The sequence below is a fragment of the Actinia tenebrosa genome, unplaced genomic scaffold, assembly GCF_029948245.1.
Source record: "Actinia tenebrosa isolate PJP-AT-01 unplaced genomic scaffold, QUT_ActTen_1.0 PGA_scaffold12__29_contigs__length_12842862, whole genome shotgun sequence".
Lineage (NCBI taxonomy): Eukaryota > Metazoa > Cnidaria > Anthozoa > Actiniaria > Actiniidae > Actinia > Actinia tenebrosa.
The window spans coordinates 7,763,753-7,776,983 of NW_028292572.1; the positions used below are offsets into that span (position 1 = coordinate 7,763,753).

At 51.5% G+C, this 13,231-nt stretch overlaps 1 non-coding gene across 1 annotated transcript; it reads left to right on the plus strand.

The window, feature by feature from the left end:
• Positions 1-11,557: 11,557 nt before the first annotated feature.
• Trnay-aua (transfer RNA tyrosine (anticodon AUA)) lies at positions 11,558-11,630 on the plus strand. Its single transcript has one exon. It is a non-coding gene; the product is annotated as a tRNA-Tyr (tRNA).
• The last annotated feature ends 1,601 nt before the right edge of the window (positions 11,631-13,231 follow it).

Below are 13,231 nucleotides of genomic sequence, written 5' to 3' on the forward strand. Positions count from 1 at the left end.
TCGCCTTTGGTCTGTGTGGTTTCCGGCGTCATGATGGCTTGGATTTCCACCGACCACACGCCCGGCAAGTGCCATCCTATGGGCAACTGGACCACGAATTCTGAGGCGGTGTTGTCGTTGGTCTGGGGGTACTCGGGATCGGGCTTGCTGTTGAACCAGTAGATAAATGGTTTGCGTTCCAACCTCATGGTTTCTTTTTGGGGCCCAAATCTTCCACTTGGCGTTCGTCGATCCAATTGGCGTACTTTTCAGGCCACCCTTGATATTTGACCAGCACTTGGGGACGACCTGTAGCGGGGTCCGTCCTGCGTTGAAGTATCTTCTCGATGCGATAACGCATGTGCTTTATTTCTTCGTCTTCGACCTTGAGCAGCTCCTCTTCGTAAAACGTGCCCTTTAATATATCCTCGCCGTCGTAGTCCATCAAGCGGTAGTACGCGGGAGGGCCGGGATCGCGGGCTCGGATCTTGAACCATTCTTCCGACCATTGAGGCAAGTAGCCCTTGTCGAAGATCGTGGTTTGACGGCTGATCCGGACCACGTCGCCCACATTAAACTTGTAAGGCCCCTTGAGCTTTTGTCGTGCTCCTCGTTCGGGACCGTACTCGCCGTACAATTTTTTCCACACCTCCCCTTCGTTGCCGCGATGGACCGAGGCCGGCGATTGCTTCAACGTGCCGTGTCGCTGATGGTTGTACGACTCCGTCAACGGACCAATCACGTCCACCCACCGTCGGGTCCCGTTTTCGTAGAAGTACTTCCACAACCGCCCCTTCAACGTCCGCTGCAACCGTTCCACGATGGCGGCCTTGGTGGTGGACTCTCCCGACATGAGCTTGGGTGGAAGGGGACAGCTGGCAAACAAGTCTTTCACGTCCTTGTTGTAAAACTCGCTCCCCTTGTCTACGTACACGGTACGAGGCAACGTATGTTTCTTGTCCGGGTCTTGGGCCACTTCCTCAAAGATTTCGCGAATGCCCCGCGCCGTTTCTTCCCCCGTCTTCCGTTTCAGCGGCCGTACCCAACAGTACCGAGACAGCACGTCGACCACGAACAAGATCCACCCCATTCCATCGTTGGCCGGCTTGTCCCACGTCATGTCCGACAAATCCATTTGCCACTGCTCGTCCATGGAAAACACGACAAAGGGACGACGAGGATAATTACGCCGTGCTGGGCGATGAATTTGGTGTGTCGTCTGCGCTTCCAGCCATTTCTTCTTGATGGCTTTCGCTCGAGACCCCTTGGAGACGTCGCCGGGGTCGGACAAAAACGCGGAGGTTCCCGCTAGGGCTTGGGGGTGTTCCGCCCCCACTTCGAAATACCGACTGTACCACTTGGACGCTTGCTTCTTGCTGGCCACCGTGGCAGCGGCGGCGGCTCCGATGCTGCTCTTCTTTCCTTTCTTCCCTCTCGTCTTTCCAGCGGCGGATCGACCTTTGCGCGTGGATGACGATGGATCCCCCGCAGCACGACGAGAGGCAGCATCGGATGCGTGCTTGACGTCCGCACCCGATGCGGTTGTTGCTGATGTCGCCATCAGGCTGAACTTCTTTGTTGCTTCCCGACACGATGGCGGCGGCTTTCTTGACCAACCAACGTCCGATTCGTCCTGCGGCGATTTGAGTCATGACGATGAACACGTCTCCCTTTATGTCCCCCTTCTTTTATGGACCTTTAATAACCATAAGGCAACGTGGTCAGGCCTTGGTCAATACGTTGTCGCTTGGTATAGACCAAGCGCACGTCCTTGTCCATGGACACCGTTCGCAGCACCTTGTGCGTGCTGTCCCTCACGATCTTGCGCGGGTAACTCACCGTTACCTTTTCGTTCTCTTGGACGAGCAGACGTTTCATGCTTTTTAGGTGGACCAGTTCTTTGGCGCAGGGGGTCAAGCTGATGCCCTTGCACTTCACGACGCACTCGCCCTTCTTGGTGCGGTACGCGTACGTCTTGGGGCCCAAGGACACGTATTCCACGATCCAGTTGGTGTCCGAATCGCCGCATTCGTCCGACCATTGCCCCAGCTGATCCCCCGTGTCCAGTTCCTCGTCCCCTTCCCGCACCGTCTTGTAGATGATGGAATCCGTGTCGTGGTACAGCACGCGGTCCCCCAGAGCACTCAGCTTGTCGTACAACCGCAAACGGGCCCAGGCCGTCACGAACGCAGGGATGACGACGTTGCCGTTGGGGTTGCACGCCGTGGACTCGCGGTGCACGTCGTAGTTGACTTGTACCATGTCGCCCGTCAACAGCAGCACCGTCTTCACGTTGACCGTATCGTCGTGCAGCAGTTCGAAGAAGCGGCAAGGCTCCGTGACGTACTCGACCTTGCCGCGAAACGGATTCTGTCCGAACTTGCCCCACAACGAATTCAGGTTCAACTTAGCCACCGAACGCAGCCCCGGATTTTTTACGACGTTCTCGTACTGAAGATCGATGCCCTGACTGGCCTTCACGGACCGCATGAATTCCCGCTTCTTTTCTTTCGTGTCGCAATCGGACGGCCACCCCGAGGCTTCCATCTTCATTTTCAGATTTTCACGAATGTACGATTGAAACAAGTCGCTGCTGCGTTCGGGGTAGTGCCACACTTCGTGCACCTGAGCCACTTCGTACCCCTGGTTCAGCGCTTCCTTCAACTCGGGGGTCGTCCACACGCCGTGCCGCAAGCGCCGCTCTTCTAGGGTGTGCGTACACTCTCCACCCTCGTCCACGTCCTTTTCGTCACAGCAAGCCGCGCACAGCGTAAACATCAGCTTGTGGTCGGCGATGCGCGGAAGCACGGGGAAGAACAATCCGCGGGGAGGGTCGACGTCGCACTTGACCAAGCCAAACCACTCCTCGTCGAGAATGCAATCCGCGATCTCCTCGGGATCTAAGTCCAAGTCTTCGCCCAAGTAAACCATGGGGTGGCCTATGGGATACTCTTCCTCCCACATCACCGTAGGGTACAGCGACACCACGTCCACGTACCGTATGCGATGCACGGGATCCGAGCACAACATCAAGGCCATGGCCTCGTCGTCCGACTCGTCGACTTGAACTTCCCCCTCGCAGTACGCGTAGAGCCCCACGGCGTTGGTGCGTCCTCCCATCAACGCTTCGCGAGGCTGAATGGGGTCCAAGTTCTTGATCCACTCGGGGAACACGTGATACTCGCGTTCCGCATCCCACACGTGACTCCACATTTCAACCACGTGATGTCCCGCAGCACGCAGTTCCAACGTTCTCTCCCGCGTCTTGTCGCACAGATCGCCCATGGTCACGCCCAAATGAGCATGAACTTGACCTCGCTTGAAGCACACTTCGCACCCGTGGTAGAAACACCCGTGAAATTGATACACGGTGTTGGTTTGCCGATCGTACCCGTCCACTTTGCTGCCTTGCAAGGTCACCTCGCCCTGCGTACTTCCGGCCCAACGCAGTTCAGGCAGACCCAACGAGTGCAACCACTCCAGGGCTTGGACCGATTGGATGTCCCGCTGACGATACCCCAACGGCGGTACGACGCCCATCACTTCCGATTCCAAAAAGTTCTTCTTGAAGACCGTCAGGCAGGTCGAGGCAATGGTGACGCACTCGGCAAAGGGGTCCACGTCGAACTTGTCGACGTAAAGCTCCCGAAATTTTAGACACCCCCGGGCCATCACCATCACGTCTTGGATGCAATACTTCTCGATTTCCTTCTTCATGACGAACGTCTTGCCCTCCTGCTCGCGCCACCACGCCATAAACGTTTCCTTCTCGCGGACGTCCATGTCGTCCACGCCGTAATACTCGGGGTCGGGGTAAGGGCCTTCGTACTGCGTATTTTCCAACGTGTTGAAGAAGTGAGGAAAGTGACCCTTGTCGCCTCCCGAGGTTCCGAAGGTGGCCGGGAACTTGCGTAGAGCCATGGGAATAAAGCACACCGAATCTTTAAACACGATCCCTTCCAGCGTCATGGTAATGACCTTGCTCCCTTGGTACACGCACTTGGGCTTGATGCCTCGTTTGACGCACTCCTCCAGGATAGGGTACGAGTCGTACCCCTTGAGGTTATGGGCCATGAACGTGTACAAGGCATGCACGTCGCGCTTGGGTCCCAACAACCAATCCATGAAGGCCGAAGCATCGTCAAACGCGAACATCCGTTGTCGTCCGCACGTTCCCGCGCATCCTCGCGTACGGTACTCTTCCACGTGAGAAGCACACTCGTGACACGTCAGCAGCACTACCACCTTGTTGACCACGTGCCGTTCCTCCAGGCACCGAGTCTCAAAGTCAAAAAACGCTAGAAAGAACTTACGTTTTTCGTTCTTCTTCTTGGGCCGTGCATTCCCTTCCGTAGGGTCACTGCTCACTCCCTTGACGTAGCACAAGTGTTCTCCTCGCTTTACTTTCTTCTCCCGACACACCAAGCAATCGTATTCGTAGCAGACGTGATCGTCGACCATGTACCACACCCTAGTTTTTTGGTCGTAGCGCATCCGATCCACGGTGGTCTTGCACTGACGACACACGTACCGTCGTTCACAGGTGGTATAGGCCAGCGATCCCTTGTGACGTCGCATCAGGTGCGAACGGTAACACACACCGGACCAAAACCCCACGTGACATGCGTCGCACGTGATGCGTTCGTTAGAATACTTGATGTAGTGGTCGTTCCGCTCTTCCCCACACCGCAAGCAAGGACGTACGCACTTGTGTGTTTCCTTATTGCTGTACCCCTTATTGCATTGCGTGCAGAAGTACACCCGTCCCAACCACCCCGCCATGGACTCGATCCACGTAAAGTGTTCGTCCATCCAATTCAAGTAAATGGGGGTCAACGTGCCCTTGCTCTTTCCTACACTGCTCCCAAACGAGGCTACCACGTACCGATTCTTCTCGTCGTACACGCACAACTCGAATCCGTGTTCCTCATCCATCGCGTAGCCCTCGTTAATGCTCGCACACCACCGCTTGACGTCGTCCAACCCGCACGCTTGATCCCAGGTGTCCTCCATGCCCATCTCGTCGTACCAATCCTGCAACGACTTCTCATACCCTCCTTCAGCCGTCACTTCCAACCCCAACCCCTTCAGCGCCCGGTACAAGGCCCTACCCAGGCAATTCTCGTGCTCGTCGCCAAAAACCCGAGAGACCTTGCGCCGCTTCGCTTCCTCCGTGGCCTTGTAGTGCGGCCTCCTCTTGCCCAATTGGTACTTGGTCAAGGCCTTCTTTTCGCTGCAGGCATGCGTTCTTTGATGACGATAAATCATGCCGCATTTCAAGCACAACCGATGGTGCAAAAACTCGGCCTCCCCATACAACACGTTGGGCGACACGACGTCCAGCATCGCGGGGTCTCCTTCGTCCAGCCACATGACCCATCCCTCCGTTTCGCTGCCGTACACGCTTTTCCAGATGACCTCGTGATGCGCTCCAGGGCCTCCCTTCTGACAAAGCACCAAAATGTTCGTGGTAGGGTGCACGACGCACCAACGCGTCAATATTTCTTCCCACGTCCATTCGTGCTGCACCTCCAACTCTCGCCTCACCTCGTCCCTCGTTCTCACGCTTCGCCACGCCAAGATCTGAATCACGTGCTCCGCTACCTTCGATCCCACCACCGCCGGCGGCTTCCGTAGGACTCCCCTTTCCAATCGATCCCGCAACAGTTCAGGAGTCATGATGGTCGTCGTACACACCCGTCCTCGTCCCTTCACGTCTTTGATCACCGTCACCGTAATGTCCAACGATCGACCCAACATCCATTCCCTCTTAGACTGTTGAATCATTTCGATGGCGTTGGTCAACATCAGCCTTTGAAATTGAGGCGTGTGGTACGGGCGTATGGCCAACGACACCGGGTATTCCAAGTCCCCACCGTACAGGGTCATGCCTACTTGATCCCGCGCCGTCAATCCTTCCTCGCCGGCAATGCGTTCCATAACTTGATCAAACAAACGTTCCACCCATCGAACCCCCCATTCGTCTTCTCCTTCCTCTCCTCCCTCGTCCAAGTCCTCGTCGCCGTCATCGTCGTCATCGTCGTCGTGCCCCACGTACGGTCTACGCTGCCGACCGGCCTGTTCCAAGCTGGACCTCGTCTCGATCCGATACGAAATGACCCGCGTTCTCATGGGCACGTTCACTGCAAACACCGAGCGAGCACAACTCTTAATTAGAGACGAGCTCCTCGTGCTCCTGCCTGATGCCATGGTGAGAAAACACTAAACGATTACCCACACCGTACTCCTCTATGACATACACTTTTGTACGCCCTCGTTCTGGATCCACCAATGCCTGCTTTACTCGGGCCCGTTCTCTGGCTCGGCGCGCTAACACGAACGCCAACCTCCTCTTCCGCTCCTGATGCTTTTCAATAGCATCAATCCATCCCGTTAACGTATTGGCTAGGCCGTGTACCGCCTTGACGTATTCCTTCGCGTCTTGCAAAAACTGGGGTTCGGGGGCGGTACCTTCTTTATAATGTTTGGATAATGCCTTTGCAAAACCTTCCTTCAGAAAAAACAAAAAAGACCAAGTTAAGATTCAACGGTATAACCGTATTTATTCACGTATTCGGTTACATATTGTTTAAGCAATAGTACATCAAACTTATCTAACTCTTCAATGCCTCTAGTCTTTAACAACTCCATTACATTAAAAAATGTTCTTCGAACTAGAATGTATTGCGTGCTTGATAACATGTCTTGATTGCTATAATCATCTTGTCGCACTGCATCCATGGCTTGATAAATGGTATTCTTTATTCTCTTATTCATTCTTTGCTTTCGATCGCATCTCTTTGTCATTTTCATACTGATGAGTACTGCAGTGTTTAAAAAGCAAAACATAAGCTCATGCCTAAAGCCACGCACACGTAACGCTTAATCGTACTTACCACACTGGTATCTTCGTATACTACGTTGGCTTTACTGGTGATTCACTATACGAAACATATGCAAATCACAGATCCTGGTCCCCCTATATAGACCCCACCTAGAGGGGTGGGGGGACCCCCTACCCTCCCCTCCCTACCCCTATATATCCAAGTCCATTTTCGTACCCAATCACCAAATCGTATACCTAGATACCTAGTACTTAGTTACTTACTTAGCCAACGCCGACCTTCATCATGCCTCCCAAGAGATCCAACCGCCGCATGGTCATCCCCCATCCAGAAGACAATCAAGTGGATCAAACTGTGCCTACTCCTCCAGGAACACCACCACCACCATTGCCTACCGACGCCGGCGTTCCTGCACCGATGCCTCAGTTTAATCGATTCAACATTGATGATCCCTATGATTCTGATGATCCCGTGGTGGTTAACGCCCGTAATGCCTACATCAATAATCATGATTCGGATAATGAATCCAATGCCGAAAAAGAAGAAGAAACAGGTCCTTCTGCTCCTAAACGTAAGCGGGAGGACGTGGAACAAGAAGAAAATCAGGATGATGAGCCTGAAGCCGAGGCCAGTCAGGACGAAACCCTGGTATGTACCATTTGTATCTTGCCTTGCGAATGCAATACTTCAGAACCCTTCGTCATGACACCCTGCTGCAATCATCCCCTTCATGGCGCCTGCATCCTGCACTACCTGGAAATGAAGCGTACCCACTTTAGCATCATGTGTCCTCATTGCACCCAAAACTTATGCGTGGGTCCTGATTACGTCACGCCCGAACAATTCCCCGACGGGGTGGCCGACCGAGACGATTACAACTACGTCATTCACAACTACGTCATGTTTCGCTTACCCCGTTCGTGCTACGAACAGTACTATGACGAAACCTACAGAAAACCTTACCATACCTATGCTCCAATGTTTCACATGCTCTTGCCCACCCCTAGGAAGCGCTTCGTCGCGTCATCGACTTCATCTCTAACGGCTACAAACAAAACAAACAAGACATCCGCGACATCTACCTCTTCTTCCGTCGCCAAGAACGACTAGTCACCGCATTCGAAAAAAAGTGGAAACTCTTTCGAGGCGACTTGAAAGGCATCCACGAACTCCTTCAAAAGCAACTTCATTCCTGCAGCATCCTTAAGATAGGCCTCACTCCTCCTGACACCAGAACCTAAAAGACTTCTACTCTTTCAGACCGCAATCGCTACCACCGCTACAAACGTCCTACGCAAACACATTGGAAGAACCCTAGTACTTACCCAACTGCTTGACAACCTTCACGACCTCCTCTACGACAAAAAACTTTGGTTACTTCATACCCGCCTCAGCAGCGATACCCACCCCCTCCTTCACCAACTGCAATGCTATGAACGATGCCTCAAAAACAAACTCAGAGTCGCTGGCGTCGACATCGAAAGATTCATTGAGCTCGAAGGAGGGGACTTTGTTACCGGCATGTTCTGGCTCGATACCCTTGCCTTTACCTTGTGAACTTCACTTTGTGTTTTCTTCAGGCCACCACCGCCACCACCATCACCTGCGCCATTTGCCTCTCCAACGTGCCCCTCAACTGTCCCAACACCGTCATGACCCTTTGTTGCAAACACCACTTTCACTACGACTGTCTCAACCAATGGCGTACTCGTCAAAACACTCAGTGCCCCATGTGCAGGTCCCGACCCATCCACACCGATCCACCCTTCCTCACTACCCTGGAACTCTTGCCTCTCGACTCCGACGAGGACGACGATTACCAAGCCAACGACACCCCTCCACAGGACGACATCAACCACCAAGCTCACCCCTTTACCATCATCCCCTCCACCACCATCGCTCTCGAAAATGCTCAAGATTACAGCTGCCACCACCGTACCCCCAATGCCTACGGCCCCATCGTCCTCCATTCTACCTATACGCGTCTCCACAACTTCCAGTTCACGCAAACGCCATCCACGCCTCTGCGTTACCTACTCGTTGCCCACGAGGCCCGCGAATACCCGCCCTCGGGATTCATCCGCGTCCAAATTTCCACCTCGGGCACCATCAACCACCACTTATTTGCTTCGGCCATGTGGAGAACGTACCAAGACGACAGCAACATCATCTTTACTTACCTGCCCTTGGTCGATGGTCTCAATCGCGACCTTCCCCTATCCCACTTCAATGCCCACACGTCCGTCTACGTCTACGTGGCCCCCTACTTCCACACGGACAACAACAATCCCAGCATCTACATCATGGGGGTCAGCACCAAAAAACCATTACGCGCTACCAAAGCATCATTCCTAAAAGCATTTCCACGTTGTCCTTTTCCCTCACTAGAAGGCCTCTACTACACGCCCTGACACCCCAGACGGCCCCTCTCATCTGATATGTACGTGTCAAGAGGCTCAAGATCCTGACTGCCTCCAATGCACCGAAGCGGCCAAGGACTCCGAAGTGGACAACAAAAGGTTCTTCTTCCCTCCTGACTTCCAAAAACGCACTCCTTCACACCTCATCACTGACGTGGCCGACGCCCTGGACGCATGCCCCACCTTCCAATTGTTCCTCAGCTTTTTATCCATCTTCAACAAGACAAAAGACTCCAGCCCCTGTCGTTGTGGCTGGTGCACGTCCTGACCGCATGCTCGCTACAGACCCACGTTCCTCCTTACCGTCCTGACTGCTTCTTTTGCTCTTTAACAGTGCTGCGTGTGTTACTCGCCTCTTCCCGATCATCCGCTTCAACGACACCTCCCGACCGAAACACTTTACTCCGACACCAACATGACCTCCTGCTGCACCCAACCCATACACACCGAGTGCCTCATGCAGTGGATCCTCAGCACGGGCTTCAACTACACCTGTCCTTATTGCCGTGCCCCTCACGCACTGCCTCAATGGCCCGGTTCCTTGTTCGTCAACTACCTCGAAGGCCACTTCTCTCAAGTGTACAGCGGCGACCCCGTCTGGGAAATGGCTCAACCCACCATGGCCCGCATCATGCTCCTCTTCTTGCGTCACATTCACGACCTCATCCACATCCGTCCCATCGCTCACGTCAATTTCCACAACACGATCAAACCTCCGCCGTGCCTGCTCTGCCGCAAGCCCATCCCTTATTCGGGTCAAGAAGGAACCATCGATTACACGGGTCAATACCACGTCTTCAACTGCCGCCAATTTGCTCTTCGAGGGTACATGCCTCCGGCACCTCGTCACGTCCCCGTCCAAGCCTGTCACTCCCTCTGTCTCGTTCGCTACATGGATCAACACCGTCATCACTATCCCATGCCGTGTCCTTGTTCCTCCCTCCCTGGACCTCCACACCAAATCTGCGTCACTCGCTTAGACACCTTATTTAAAACGTTCATTCGTCACACCCGAGACGCCGCGGCCGTCCAATGGGCCAGTCGCTTGTGCATCCAAGAATTTCAAACCAACACCTTCCACGTCATCCTCCTCCACAAACAACGACTCCATCTCGTCCGACTTCATCAACGAATCCATCCGCCCCACACTCCTCTCAACCACGTCAAGTTCTCCCTCAACTACCAGTCCCACATGCGTCGCTACCTGACCTCGCTCGACCTCAGTCCTCTCCCTGGTCTAACTCGTTACGTCCTCCGCTACAAACGCTGTGATGCATGTCTCGCTTACCTTCCCGGATGGTTCCCCCAATGTAGAAACTGTACCACACCTTTCCAAACTCTTCGCAATGGCAAACGCATCCGACGACACGACTTATCTGATTAAAAAACATTTTGTTTCATTAAATTTATGTACTGCTTTTTCATTGGCCAATAAAAACCTTTCAACACACCCATGACTTGAGTTTTACTTCCGGACCCCTACCCTAGACTACCTTAACTTTACTTCTCTATCTCATAGCAGCCCCGGTGGTCTAATGGTATGATACTGGCCTAGCTGGCTGGAGATCGAGGTTCGACTCCTCGCAGGGGAGCTTTTCTTTTTTTACTTTTTTCATTTTCTTACTTTCTTAGGCACAATCATCAGCTAGCCTCATCCAAGCTTACACTCAATTCAAGGCTCAAGTTAAGGTCTCCAAACAAGCCAAGCCTGCTCCCACCGTTGACGACCAAGTCACGGCCAGTCTCATTCGAGTCCGTGGAAATGACCTTCACAAAGCAGAACCCAAACCCACCCTCGAAGAAGAAGAAAACGCCAAGTGGTTCGTCCATCCTGACACCCATAAGAAATATCTCATCCACAGCCCTGATACTCCCAAGGAAATAGCCAACGACCTTGCTCGAGGCATTGGCAAAGTCCTCGTCACCAACCATGGCATCCTACGACGCATAAGCTTCCTTCCTGCTTGGAACACCTATACCTTTGCCATGGTCAATCCTCCCCAAGGACCCCACATCCACTCTGGGGATTCCAGCCTCATTGAAGCGTACGCTCAATGGAAAATCAAGGTTTCCAATGACGCCCTCCGTACGTACGAGCAAAAAGAAGAAAAGCGCAAAGTAGAAGAGCGCAGGGAACAACGCAAGCAATACATCAAAGAAAGTCGTGACCGATGGATGACCTCTAAGGGTTATACCTGTGTTTGTTCCTGTAACACCTGTACTTGTAAATGTCATGAATATCCCACCTATTAAAAACCGTTAACCTCAAACCAACGTCTTGACTACCTTTTTAAACACCTCCCTAAGTAAGTGCTCGTGGTAGCTCAACGTGTAGAGCGTCGGACTATAGTTCCGAAGGTTGCTGGTTCAAACCCAGCTCGCGGGACCTTATACTTTTTCAAATAAAATAAAAAATAAAATATCAAATCCCCACTTGCGTCACCCGTTACGTCACCCGTTCCCGGCTCCCCTTGGGCGATCCATCACCCCATTCGTTTCCGTTTCCGGTGATTTGCTATGACAACAGGAATATATGAATATCTAATTCATGAATAAATTAACCTGACCCTATACATAGACATATGTTACTACTGGTTAACTATGTTTGAAACTTGCATTAGAGAAACGAACGTTGTAAAAATAATTGCAATCCCGTTCTTAACCTCAAAACATCAAAATGCTCATTTGTGAAAGGACCTTTTGAACGAAACATTATACTACACAAATTACTTTAAAATGATAGCTAAAACTGTAGAAATTATCTTAGCTTTGGACGAATCTGTTAAGAACCAAATAAACTTTTAATCCGAGCCCATTATTATTAGATTTGACTCGTGTAAAATTTGGAACTACATTGCACAGCATTCGACATGATTGGTCTTATGTCAGAAGGCAATTGCCATTTGACTAGGATCTACTAATTTGATCAAGCATTTACATGCACTTAATTTCGATAAGGATAAAATATTTCGAGTGCCTCACTGAACCAACACGTCATATATTTATGACAATAATGTGTAAAGGACTGAAAATAGAGTAGTACCTTACAAACTCAAAAGACACTCACATTTTTCAATGCGTGGCAATGTTGGACCACGTATTATTTATGTAAATGGCGCTAAACTGTTTTTCCGCAAAGGTCAAGGAGTTGGCTAAGAGGGTAGCGTTCGACCACCTTAGTCGCAACCCTTGTGATTCAAGAAGCTTGGGTTTTTTCAACAAATAGCCTAAGGCAAGGAATGTCTTGGATCGCACGAAAAGGAAAGCGTTAAAATTGTTGTAATACTTTGTGTGAATAACCAGACTGGAATAAAAATTAAGAAACTCCTCAATCAGTTTTTATGCGAACGGATGATCAATGCGCATCCGTTGTCTATTTGATGCGCACGTTAAGACGTAATTGCAAATACGCGCGAAGCAAGCTAAGATACCTGTTCTTAGCTGACTTCTTAGGATGTCATTATCACTTGTCGCAAAGGTAGATGAGTACTGCGTATCTCTTAATTTCTGTTGATACGTCTCATTAAATGGTTGAAAATATGCAAACTTGAGCGCAGCATGCTATCTTAAGGACTTTTATCTTGGGACATTATTAGTGAGCGTCATCAGCACACTGCTGCTCTACTACTGTACTGTGACCACGAATCATTGTCATCATACTAATACACGTGCAACAAAGTGCAATTCTTAACTGATTCCAATGTATTTTTTAAGTAAGCCTTGCCCTGACTCCCTGACTTATCCGAGATTTAGGACAACCCAGTAGTCTGATTAGGCTTCGGTGTTAGTGATGTATGTTGCATGTGCAGGAGTTTTATACGATATTGCGCAAGTGAAGCGCATCAATAGGACTTTTCTAAAGTAGCACCATACTACATTTATAGCAAAGTGTTTTCTACGCATTTAGAACAGAAAAGTATAGAACAGACTCATGATGCCGGAAGCAGTGCGTTATGATCGCAAAAGTAATGCGCAACATTGGCAAAT